The sequence below is a fragment of the Cupressus sempervirens genome, chromosome 10 (genome assembly GCF_028749045.1).
Source record: "Cupressus sempervirens isolate cs-2001-9-10 chromosome 10, ASM2874904v1, whole genome shotgun sequence".
Classification (NCBI taxonomy): Eukaryota; Viridiplantae; Streptophyta; class Pinopsida; order Cupressales; family Cupressaceae; genus Cupressus; species Cupressus sempervirens.
The window spans coordinates 980812358-980826467 of NC_143127.1; the positions used below are offsets into that span (position 1 = coordinate 980812358).

The 14110-nt window shown below is 36.8% G+C and overlaps 1 protein-coding gene across 5 annotated transcripts in view; it reads left to right on the top strand.

Moving 5' to 3' along the window:
- LOC149537253 (serine/threonine-protein kinase BSK1-like) overlaps window positions 1–14110 on the top strand; it is a 131419-nt gene that overhangs the window by 37000 nt on the left and 80309 nt on the right. The window lies entirely within an intron of this gene.

Genomic DNA, 14110 nt, shown 5'->3' on the forward strand with positions numbered 1-14110 from the left:
ACATGGTATCAAAGCAGACTCGAACCTCTGGAAATCTTAATACTTGTTTTCCCCTTTGAATGAATTCTTTATCTCATTAAGATCTGTGGTATTAAAGAAAGATTAAAGTCCCCAACATTAGAAGGATGACACATAAATATGCACAGAAAATGCTGAAAATATCAGGTCGTCTGAGTCATAGATCTTGGCGTGAGACTCTTGCACGAATCTTCAGATGTATGTATTCAATGTTGTTTTTTGTAGGAATAAAAAATTGTCACTAATGTTTAAAGATAGTTCAGGCCAGGCAGTAGCTCTTGCTAGATTCTGATGAGTAAACTAGGTTGTCAAACCCCGATAAGAAGTTATCAGGGTTTGACATAGTTGTTGACATATCTAAAAATATCAATGTGGAAGTAGAAACTTCAAACCTGATGCTAGAGCTCTTGGCAGGCTGCAGTTAACGAAAAAAGGTGGGGCTTCAGAGAAGTATCTCCCATTTTACCATATTAAGTAAATAAATAAATAAAACTGAATTCAATACCAGACATTCGCGATAAGTGATAGGCTTCATCAAAGACAATGAGCTTGGTTCTTATGATGACACTCACCGAATGAAAAAAAAAATTAACTATATGTGAAACTGGAATGAGCTGATGGTGCATGCATAAACAATTAGTTGATGTACATTTTTGCAAGAAACATTGCCACAAAGACCAACCGCAACTGGTAGAAACATTAATCTGTGGTCTCAAATGTGTTGCTGACCAACTGTGGTAGTAAGAAGGGAGATTGGTGGAGTCAAACAAAATAATGTTGACACTAGACAAATCAGGGATAAGACTCAAAACAAAATACAAAGGCGACATCCACAAAGGTAGATCAAATAAGGTGATTGTGAAAAATGTTAAAGTGCAACAAACTTCAAAAATGGGGAGTCATCAGACCCCAAAGCATGTAGACATATGAGGAGGAAGTAATGACTTCCTAAGGCTTAGGCGGACATCGACAGTAATTTGGTCACACTATCATTTATAAATATATCTAGTTGTTCGTCATTATCTAATTGCATTACATTGACACCCGTAAACCGCTTTAGAGAGATATGAGAAGGGACATGAGTGCATAGTTATAAAGTGCTAGAGGCATCAAACTCTTAAATGGGTAATGAAGGTCCCACCATATAGGTTGAGCAGATTCATTCTAAAAGTGAATGTTCTATGAAACATAGGCCTCAAAAAGTAAATATTGAAATTGTATATATCCTAGGCAGGTCCTTTTGGATTGATCACATTGTAACATTAATAATGTGCAGTAAAGGAGGGAAAAGTCATTTCCGCAACGATCACCTTCTAAGGGATTTGGTCTAAGCATAAAGACCATGTTGTATATGGGTTTCATACAAGGTAAAAAGAGGTATGCAAATTATTTCAAATTAGTTTCTATGAAAAGGATACACACACACACACATATCTATATTTATATATATAATTTTATATATGTGGTAATATTATGTTGAAAAAATAGATTAAACATATATACATAGAAGACAGAATGTATATATGCATATATGTTCAATATATATATTTAAATTAGATATCTTGGAATAATGGGGATCATTCTCAAAGTAAGATTAGAGGGAATGGGGTTAGGTTATAATTATCTTTATTATATTGAAATGATCTTATTATGCAGAATTATTATCCTTGGGTATTATTGTAATGGCCCTTGCCAATAGGACACTAATAACCGCTAATACTGAACTGTGAAATTTTCTCAAGCACTTGACATGCAAACTAAATACATTGCTGAAAGTAAAATGCTGAATAAAGGAAATTGTTGTGCAACAAATCTACTCAAATAATTGATGTAAAATAGTGCCAATATATTCATTCAATGATAACCAAATGCTTTTACATATGATATGCGATTTTCAACTCAAAGCCTTAATTACCAAATTCGTGAATTAGACCCTGGATTCGAATTTGGGTCCGATCTGGATCCGGATTCACACGTGGATCTGTGAGGATCCGGGCAGGGTCCATGATATTGCCTGTGGATCCGTTAGGATCCATCACCCAAGGATCGTGATGGATCCATAGGCAGAATCAAGGATCCTGCTCGTATCCTCAAGGATCCAAGCACGAATCCTGAGGATCCAGCAGGAATCCATGGCAATACAAGGTCGGGAACAAAACCCAAAGTAAACCAACCTGAGGGTTAAATGTGGAACAATGCTGATTATATCATTGTATTTCCCTCTATCTTTCTGCCGTGTAGTTCTGGTTACAAGATGGATCTCAGTAATCCTGTTGTGAACCCAGTTGCAGTTAACTGTTGGTGCAAAAATTGGGTTGAAAGTTGAAACCCTATGTCTGAAAATTGAGAAAACTATATGAGAAAACCTCCTCTATTAATTTTATATCTAAAAATTTCAAAAGATGAAAACAAAATCTATGTTGCAGGATTTGGCAGGTTCCAAGGATGAACCTGCTTTTAAGAATTTTCGTATGGGTCATATCTCAGGTATGTCTGACTCAATCTCTTTTGCCTCCTGTGACTATGGATAGGATTTGGGAGAGGTCTCCTATCCACCCAAAGGCTGGTAGCCATAGGCCAATGAAGTTGTTTGATTACATACATAACATGAGATGAGTGTTGCAAACTATTTAGAGTAAGGTGTACCACTAGATGGATGACACAGTTCCCCAGCTCTACCCCAATATTCTTAAGGTGTAGCCATTATCTTAGGGTCTCACCCTAGATATTAGCAAGGCAAATAAAAATATATTCAAAATAAAAAATTTCAGCACCCAAAGAAAAATCTTCTGTGCTGAAAGTGATGTTAAGTTCCATAGATTTTCTATCCATAAATGTTTGCAATTTCACATTCTCATTACTGTTTCCTAGGACATAGGCAAAATGTAATTAGAAAAGAAAAAAATGTCATTTTTCAACTTCTTCAAATGTGTACCCATCACCTTTGCCTATGTAAAATTGACAATAAATAAAAAGGATGATAATATTCGTAAAATAAAGCTTTGATCTTGATTTCTAAATACAAAGAATGAATGCATGTAATAATTATTGATAAGTTATGAAAACATAAAATCATGAATGTGAATGTTCTGATTTTTTTTATAATCATGAAAATAGATCAATTATCAAGTATACTAGATTCATAGATGCATACTAGAATCATAGATTCATACTATGAAATAATTTCTCTAGTTTTATATATATATATATATATATATACATGAATCCTCTATGAATCATTATTGGAAAAAAAAGATTTCGAATCCACAGATACGATTCACGTGCCCGAATCGGATTCGTTTCATGAATCGGCAACTAAGCTCAAAGCATTACAACATAGCACATTACAAAAAAACCCTTATTAGCTAAATGCAACCGAGAATTTCTTGCAACTACAAACTGAAATTAAAGAACTTGGATTGAGCAGATGTTGGAGACTTAATGCTGAAGACGAAATGATGAAAATGAAACTCCAACCTACCCTCAGATTTGCTGACCATACGACCTGCAGGTACAGCCATACATGTACGAACTAGTACGGTACCTAGCAAAAATAGATACTGGGTTGAAAGGTGCCAAAAATGTTATAGAAATAATCGCCAAGCTCCAAGGAAAATTATCCCAGAAAATAAAAATCAAACTCCCAGCCAACAATTAGATATGAGCAAAAAAGTATGTCCAGGTTGAAAATCAAACCTTGTTGGAAATGTCTAAATACCAAATAAGTCCAACTTGAAGTAGCTGAATACCACTTCCAAAGTGCAACCCTTCAAAGGATATTTCACCTCCTCAGTTATGCAAATCTTTAGGAGACTCCGTTCCAAATGATCAAATGACAGTTTGTAGACCAAGATGGCACCACAAATGCTCAAAGAGAAAAGTCGTGTAAACTCAAGTCTTGGGATGTCCAAATGAGAGGCCAAGCACTCTATTTATTCACTTTTTGAAAAAGCCACTAAGAACTTCTAGAAGTATCCATAAAATATTCTTATAAAATCCTTTTGTAATGCACTTTTATATAAAAAGTAACTTTATAAAATAAAAAGTGCAACTCAACTCGAAATTTTAATATTTTGGCCCCGCATAACATATAAAATAAAACTATGATAAACCCCATCTCTCCAAGAGCAAATAAGACCATCCAATCCCCAAATAATCATCAAAATGACTCACCAAAATCATCTGCCTACAAGAGTCCATGATAGAAAAATTCACTGAAAAGTAACATGTCACTAAAAAGAGGGCATGACAATTATAGTAGTCTCTTTCCTTTTATATTTCTATACGAGATATATACCTTGACCTCTTCCTCCAAGAATGTTCTTGTAGAAAATAAGAGGGAGATTGAGATTCAAAGGGAGTTTGTCATTTTAAGCAACCTTGAAAGAGAGGGAGTGGATAGAGGATATGATTTAGACAACTTTCTGTGATCTCGGTCATATTGTTTCAGAGGGAGTAAACCATGTTGAGATGGATTCTCTAGTGATTAATAAATTGTAGCAGTCAAGAGGACCATGATTCATGAATTTACCTTAGGTCTACATAATTTCAACTTATGATATTCAACAAAGATATCAATTTGGAATACACAAATTGCAAGATGCACGCAATATAGGTTTAATCAAAAGATCAAACAAACACTTTTGCATGAACAAAAAATATTTGAGTTGTTGTGAGAGGTTAATGAAGATTTTAAGAATTCATTTGAACCATCTACAAGTCTCTCTTTGATGAATGAAACTTGGCGTATGAGTTGTAGATTCATTCATGTGGCACAATCATACTCAATCAAGATATTGGCATATCATGGATAAGTTTAAGAAAAGGGAAGGACATGTTTGCTTCTATTGTTAATTTTAATGAATGTTTGGACCTTCAATGGATGAAAAGAGCAAGTTGGAACTTAGAAAGAATTTGATGTGATGCAAAAGTGTTCAATGATATAAGACTGAGAATTTTACATTGTGGGGGGAATAATAACCAATGTTTCATTCCCACTTGAACCATATTTAGAAAGGAGATGTTCCGTGACCCTCATGGGAAAATAAGTACTCGTATATTTTACATTTATCTTTTCATTTATTTATAATTCTATACATGCTATAAGAGTTATTTTCCATGATCTTTTCCTTTATGTCTAAGGATGTTCTTGCAGGAAAAGAAGGTTGGTACTTTACACATGCTACCAAATATTGTGCAAACTCAATCTTATGATAGTAGCTCCAAAGATGTTGATGATCAAGATGGATAAAGTGAGGCTCTTGAAGAAAATATCTTTGATGATTGAGATTATGAGATTCTTCTGCGTTAAGGGAGTATGACACTTCTTTTAAAGCAACGCGAGAGCTTAGAAGATTGATACTCAGTGGGATTCTAAAATACATGTATGTGACTGCATGATTTTAATGGGCCTACTCCTATATACATCATGAGTAAATAAAAACTTATCATTAAAGGTTGAAAGATTAATATCAGATTTAGAGAGAGTCTGAGAGGCATCCTTGGGTAAAGAGAGTCTCAAAGGGAGTAACTACAGGACCTGACTTCCTAGGATCATTGTTCAGAGGGAGAAATCTTGAGATGCAATCCTTTGTGGATGATATCTTCTTTACAAGAAGTTCTATGTGAGATTCTTTGTAATATGCTCTCCTCTATGAGAGAGAAGTCTGAGGTGAAAAGCTTTGTTGCACCCTCTAGTAGCAGCTGTGGTGGGTCTACCCTTTGACTTGGTTCATGGTGGATATCATGTGAGTTAGTACATGATGTTGTTGTGATTATGTCATGAAAGGTGATGATCTTTCATTGATGTATATATTTAAGAGGGGAGCTATTGAAAGGTGATGATCTTATTAATAGTTGGACCTGTTATCATGAAAAACTTCATTAAATTGTTGTCCCAGAGTGCTAGAAGTCATGATAACAAACAAACAGAAGGTAACCATTGTAAGGTGACGATCTTATAAATAGTAGACCTGTTATCATGGTTCTTTGGGCCAGATTTTGTCGGACACCATGATAACCAACTTGTTATGGTTATTTGAGCCGGATCTTGTTGGACACCATGACATAGTTACTATTATAGAGCATACTTAAGGTGGTATTTAATCTTGTATTATATGCACTTCAATTCCCTCCTTGTTAAAGAGGGAGTATTGAGAAATTTAGTCTCATTGTGAGTCGAAGCAAATTCTATATGTATTATATGCTAATATATATATGTGCATGTTAATGGATTTATGTTGATATCCTTAAATATGTCATTCTAGGAATATCATACTGAGATGATATCTCTTCATATACTCAAGAGTATAATGTGTTCTATATCAATCCTCCCTAACTAAGAGGGTGTGTTAAGTTTGTAGTTCATTTAGATTGATATGATCATGAGATTCATTATTGATGATAAATCATTTTTAGATAAATATTCTTTTATATATATATATATATATATATATGGTTATTTATATTATTAATATACTAACTAATAATGATTAACTATAGAGACATGTCTCCTCTCATATTTATGAGTCCTCAAATCTGCATTTGGAAAACATCAATTACAATGGCCATGTTATTACATCTGTAGATATCGATCCACAAAGCTCAACACAAACCTCTTTTGAAGAAGGAATCTTCAAGTGCTGAACAATGCAATGATATCGTGTGGTCAAGTGAAGCGACCCCAAGGTTTATAATTCATACTAGCATCTTTATGGTGGACACATCTCAATTTTATCATGTGATTTGTTGATAATCATTTGGGGACCAAGTTTTTTGTGGAGGATATATCAACTTTCTTAATGTGAATGATATGGCTATTTGACAACAATTAAAAATAAATTGTAAATGGGATGGCAGCTTATGAATCTAAGCTCTTTCTACTTCCAAATCTACTAGTGCAAGACACTATTGATGTTGTGGTGAAACAAAACCAATCCTTGCTTCACCCAATTAAATTATGCTAACGAGGGTGCCATCTTCTAAGGGTGTGTGTATGATTTTAAGATTACTTATTCTCATCAAAACCATAAACTATGCAAATCAACTAAGTTGCTAGTTTGGATGTGGGTTTGACAGTCGGGTTTGAAATTTGTCTATTGATTTTGGATTGAGGTTGGTTTCTTTTTGGGTTCGTCCGTACACACACATATGTTGCAGCAAATAAGTTCATACACTACTATGCTAATGTTAAAGAAAATTAGCAAAATACACCCCCACAAATATTAATGGTTTAGTTTGAATGACATAACAAAATCTCAAAATACCCAACCATATCATTGTTTCAGTTCAAATTCCAATTATGTCAACCAGTGTTCCAGGAGTCTACGAGTCTGAAGTAGAGGCGGCCTTTCCGAGGCAAATGGCCTTTGGACTCTGACTCGGCCAAGTCCTGGTAGAGTCCACATGGACTCATCGAGTCAAGGGACTCTGCCGAGTCCTGAGCCCAAGACTCTCCTGAATTTTTTTTATTAATTTTTAAATTTAAAAAAAAAAAAATTTAAAAAGATAGAGATTTCTGGAAGGTGTTTTTTTTTTTTTCCAGTGTATAATAATTTTGAAAATGATGTTGTGGTGTGTTAGGAATTTATTAAGAATTGAATCTTAAATCTTCAACTTTATATTTTGTTATTCAGTTTTTTTGCTTCAAAAATTCGCTGTTATACTTATGTGATCTATGCAAAATTGTGTATGAGTGTTAAGTAGCTTCTATTTATCTCAATTATTGTGTATTTGATGTTAATTGACTAAATGATGCATGAAAAAATCATTAAATCCTTAAAAATCTTTGAATCTCATGGGTTTTTCAATTTTCCAAGTCCTTGCTAAGTCCTGGTTGAGTACGAGTCCGAGTTGGATGTTGACTTTCCAAGTCGGAGGCGAGTCTGATTCCTGTAACTATGATGTCAACACAGCCTGTTAGTGTTAATTAAACTTATGATCAGACTGTAATGGCAATGGTTATTTGCAGATTTAGGGAATAGTAATCTATATTTATCTTGCGGCTGATAATCAGAACATAATGGATATGAATCAAATCAATACTGAAATCTGCAAGTTAAGTCTGAATACAATTGGATCACTGGTCTTGATTTTCCGATCTGTAGAGATAGAATCATTTATTGATTTCAATGTCTTTCCTCTTACAATCGGTCAACATAATTATAGTACTCAAGGGGCTTAATCACGAACAGACATGATTGTTTGGTGAAGAGTCTTGTTGAAGATACATGATGTCTAAACTTAACTAATTCAAATGCCCTGATTATGATTGGGTGTGATCATAGATGAAGTGAACTAGTAAGCATTATCGGGCATGTTAATGTGCAATAAGATAATCATTTAGCCCCCTGTCGATCTGATGAGAAAACAGGATTATTTGCTCAATCCATATAAATGCATTCAAGATTGAAATATTCAGGAATCTGCAACCTGATTTTAAGAGAAAGATAATCAAATATTCATACTTGATTCGATCATATTGATTTCAAGGAAAAATCTCTAAGAGTTTTATGAAAGAGTAGATCATATCAATGTGTATGCGTGTTAATGTATATCAGTCCACATGCTGAATTGATATACATGCACACACATACACATATTTTTTTGCTAATTTATATTTCTTTGAATTCTGACCGATGTTGCAGTTTCTAAACAGTCCCTGTTAGCTAGGGAAGATAACAAGGTATGAATAGGTTTAGATATCACCTAACATGTGATATCAAGGAGTATACAAAATATCAAGTCAGCATAATATTTGTATATCCCAGTTATGGTATATGCACTGACACCACGTCGCATGATGTTTACCATAACATGTCATGGCATGTCCATAGACATTATGTCACATAATGTCCACCATGATTATCACAATAAGACCATATTGATCTAGAACAAATATCAAGTCAGCATGATATCAATCAATTAGTCCAGGAGATATCAAGTTAACATGATATTCATCATGATAGTGAACTTTGTAAATTTGTCACCTTACAATGTTGAACACAAGTGTATGTTATTAGAAAGATCATCACCTTTCATTAATGTACACATGGGGCTTTAAAGTCACGGAGTCACTCACATGAGATCAAAAGTTTGCATAAAGTCACCACGGATTTTCTCACGTGGTGTCGCTATGGCATTACACACATAACATCCACCATGAGCCATATCAGAGGGTGGATCTACCATAGCTACTCTCAGAGGGTGGAATAAGGATTTTCACCTCAAACTTCTCACATAGAAGAGAGTAATGCAGCTTCAACTTTTTCTTAAAGAAGAATGCATTAAGGTATATCTCAAGAAATCACTGATGTTGAGACTCCTCCTTAGTACGGACTTCATTTTCCACAACTCCAAGCTTGTCTCGAAGAAATACACAAACTTCACTCTGGCTTGATGAGAATATTGGTCATTCGTGCTTCAGTCTTAAGGAATAGTATTCTACCTGTTCATTTATGGTTTATGTTGTCGGTAAATTCTATATTGCAGTTGATGGGTAGAATTGTATCCGAACGGGTTCGTGACGGTTGAGTCACCCCTTCGGGAAGGTATATGTACACCATCCGAAATGGACTTTGGATCAAAAAAAAAAAAAGAATTTTTATGTATGTAAGATAAGTAAATGTAATATAGAGTCAAACATAAATTCTAAGTATGGAAGTGGTAAAGAATAGTATTATTTAAAGAAGTACGGCCTTTGAGATTCATCAATATTATAAAGAGGAAATAAAAAACATTGTATGACATTTTCTATGAGATTGTACGAACAAATAAGGAGGTAGAATTGTAGCCGTATGATTGATAAAAGAAATAGACAAGACAAAGTTTACACCGTATGGCAAGAGTCAAAGGTTGACACCGCACATTGTATGGTACTGTATGACAAGCAATCCCCGTATGGTAAGTAGACACTGTACGGCTGGGAGATTACCTGGTCAGCATTGATGACCGTACGGCCTATGGGTCCTAAGAACACCGCATGGCCAAAGAACAAACTAAAACTGACATTGTACGGCTTTGAGTATGGTCAAGTGAAGCATCATACAACTTGATAGAATCACACATAGCAACACCGTACGCTGTACAGTTTGTACAGACATAGAAGGAGAAGACATTTCAGCATTGACGTACGGCTGTACAAATACACTCAGAGTCAATTAAGAAGGCCGTACGGTTGTGAGTAAAGAACTGTACGACAACAGGAAAAGAGCATAAAAGATACCTTGCCAAACATTGTAAATCAATATTCGCCAGGAAGGGATTAGGCCGTACAGACAAAAGGACAACATATACACTAGAGAAGCACTATAGCAATACAGAAAGGAATCAGAGAAGCCGTAGCAAGAAAGTAACCCTCTAAAGGTTGTACCAGAGCATTAAGGCAACAAAAGCCGTACACCCTTTGGAAAAGTAGCCGCACATTGCAAGAGAGCAGCCCTACCAAGGAGGAGCTGCACTTTTCATAGCTGTACAGTCAGAGGAGGCAAGAGCTGTACGGATTAGTATTGCAAGAGAGGGGTTTTGAAACAGGTTTATACAGAGGAGTACCTGACATAACGGTTTGTATCCTATTCTGTAAAATGACAAAGAAGTGCTAAGTATGCATTCAGTCGGAAAAAGGGCTTGGAGAAAGAAACTGGACAAAGATTCAGCCATGAGTCAGAATATGTAGACATTGCCTTCAGGAGTGTAGGTAAGCAGAAAAGACAAGGGGAAACAAAGGGCCAAAGTACAGAACCAACTAGATATACAACTAACACTGTAGAACATAGCATTTGAAGGGTTGAATGGCCTAGAGTGCAGAAAGTAGTGGAATGAAAGTCCCGATGACCACCTCGTCAAAGAAAGCATATGGAAGGCACACGTAGAGTGGGTAATCCAGATGCTAGTCTTTTGTATTCGGGATTTTGAAGGTGTTCTGCATATCATGATTGAGGCATATGACAGGCATTCCCACAGGAGTTCTTTTCCATACTTGGGATAGGACTTAGTGATTTCAGTCTGGCCAACTGACTTCACCAGGGTATTCGACATACTAGGGGGCAACATAGAGAGGAAAGAAAATTGACAACAAGCCAAAAAAGATGGACAAAGAGAGAAAATTGTAGCTGGTGAAATTAGTGTGCAAGTAACAAGCATAGTAGAAGAAAGATGCCCTTACCGACACTTCGAGGGGAAGAGGGTTGCGAAAATCAGACATCAGGGAAGGCCACTAGAGGTGTCTCATGGACTTAATAAAGAGTCAACTTACAGGGTCAAGTAGGACATCAAACATCTCTTTTCTGCAGGTTAGTATGACAAACAGACTCATGAACGGGAGGGTTTATGACTGGGCTTCTCTATTGGCTGCACGCATGGATGAGTTCATGACATTGCAGCACAAAACATTTTACATGCCACACTATCCCATCGGATTCTTTTTGGAGGCAACTGTGAAGATGATACCAAACGAAAGGCTTGAAATCCAACCGAGCCCAACAGTACCTAGCGAGCGTCCAATAATGCAGTGGAGACATTTAGGCACACCTGGAGGGCAAAAAGGTGTTGGTTAGAAGAGGATGCAGCAGGAGATAGATGAATTCGAAAACATGGATAATGGCCGGTAGGAAACGTCTTCTGAAGAGGACGAATAAGAGGAAATGGAGGTGGAGCAAGATGAGGAGGAAGACGACGAGGAAGTCGGGGTGATTACAGCAACTCCACTTCTCTTTTCGTGTCAGTTGACGGCTGCACCACTGACAACTACACCATCTCTTACAGCACTGCATGAACACAGTATGGCGAATGTTCACATTCCAGGGTTCGGGCAATTCAGACAACCAGTGGTGATGACCCCAGTCAACCTAAATCCTAGACCACGGCCAATAGCAGGAACATCTTCACAGCTAGTGGCCGCCCAACCCTTAGGAAGCCGAGGGACAATAAATAGGCACCCCGGGACTCCATTCGAATCAAGCAGTTGTTTATCTCTCTTTCGATTTTAGATTGTGATCCAATCACGGGTGCATTGTGGAACCTAGGGTTTCTACAATTGTCACAACTGGCCATTGAGAACGATAACTCTCAATTGGTACGCAATTTTGAGGGTGTGAAATATCATCCGAATTATTGCAGATTGGAGGTGACATTCAGTCATTTCATCAGAGCGATTATATGTGGCTTAAGGCCAATTTCTGTGGTTCAGATTTAATGCTTCTAGAGACTGATATCAATTTCAATTCGTACAAAGAGTCTTGAAGATTATTGAAGATCTTTCTCCCAGCTTGGTATTTTCCGCTCCAAGAGGAGAGTTTGCTACGCAAGGCTGAATGCAGCATTGAATGGCCCGACGGCTATCTTGAAAACTCCTTTGCAACCTAGCATTACGGGTTCCCTGTTTATGGAGATTACTGTCATCAAGGGCACCTAAGACACCTGCGGAACTGGTGATTGCACTTGGGCCAGAATAGCATTCGTGAGCGGATATTAAGGAATTAGAAAACGAAGTACGAGCCGAGAGAAGTGTAGGCACAGATCGGAGACAATCAGCGAAACTTTTTAAGAAAACCCCTCCTGTCCGCACACCCTCAGCCGAAAAACGGAGGTCGAGTCCCACGCTTTTGATTCGGGTTTCTCCCAACGGCCCTGGAATATCAACGGACTTTTTCCAGTGTATAATACTGCATCTACGGCGACAGCAAAAAGGACGCAGTCTGGATTTGTTATCGGCAGAACGAATGAAATGGGTGGTAACTCTAAAGTTAATGTGAATTGTGGGAAATTCGAAGTTGATTGAAGAATTTATTAGCTGTTGCCAAGGGTCCAATCTCATTGCACTAAATATATCTGAATTTGTATGCATTTAAGATTCTGCTGATTCATTCTATGGTAGCGTTTGAACATTTTCAAGGTGGGTTTTGCTTGTGGAGAAGTCTGCGTTCATTCTGGACAGAGTTATCATACCAACTTTCATTCTGCTCTTGCGCCTCCAGACCATCCGACCAGCAACGAGCTTAGATCGGACATTTATTTCGGGTCAAGTTTAATCAAGATTGATCAACAATTACTTCCGCTGAAGCCAGGAGGAGGACGGGCCCGAAAAGTTGGGATTCAACAGCAGAGTCGTGGTGATTAAGGGAAGTGATTGTATCAATCATCATTTCATGCAACAGGAATAGCAATTACCAGTTGCATGCTCAGTTTTGCTAAAACCCTTAGTGCAAAGAAGAGTCTACGGATCGATACAGTTACAGTTCAGCCCTGTATTGTAATCTGCGATTAGCATGAATGAAACAGTCGAAGTCATAAGTATCAGATTGTAATCAGATTTACTGAACATTGCTGTTGTTAAATATATCTCACTACATACTGGAACTGTTGTTATAACTTGGAGACACTACCCAAAGTTTCTACTGCAAGCCAAGTGTTTGAAGTTTTAGTATTTTGGTGTCTAAGAAGCAATAATCCTGTCGGGGTTATTTCAGAGGGGATGGAGTATGTACTCGAGTTCCTCTTAGATGATGATGAACTATGAACCTATCAAGATTTACAATTTTGAAATTAAAAATATTAAAATAAATTTATATAATTGTTAATAAAAATTTAGAAATTAGAATCTTAAGAGTTAGCAACTTAATAAATTTTTCATGGCAATGGGTTGCATGTTCTGGTACATTTGTCCATGGAAGTACTAGCATTTATGAGCATTAACATTGTTTTTGTCTTCAATAGCTTCAAGACCTTGGGCCACCATCGTGAGGGGCCGCGAAACTCATGAATTCAAACCTCACTGCAGCTCATAGGTGCTTGGGAAAGAGTCTTCTAAGGGCTGCCTTGAACCCTTGAGTGACGTTAGGATCTCTATATGGGGCAACTCTAGTGGCACTCCCCCCCGAGGACTGAGTGGCTGTGATGTAGGAGCATCTTGGTTATAAACACAATCTTGCATCACACAAAAATACTTCTATTTTTGTCTTTCTCAATAAGCGTTGTTTCGATGCGAAGTTGTTATTTGTGGAAACTTACATTTTTTAGTAAGTTAGTTATACGAGCTTGGAATGTTCTAATTTCATAGGTAGAGGTTCTTTTTAGATATATCAGCCTGTTAGTTGAG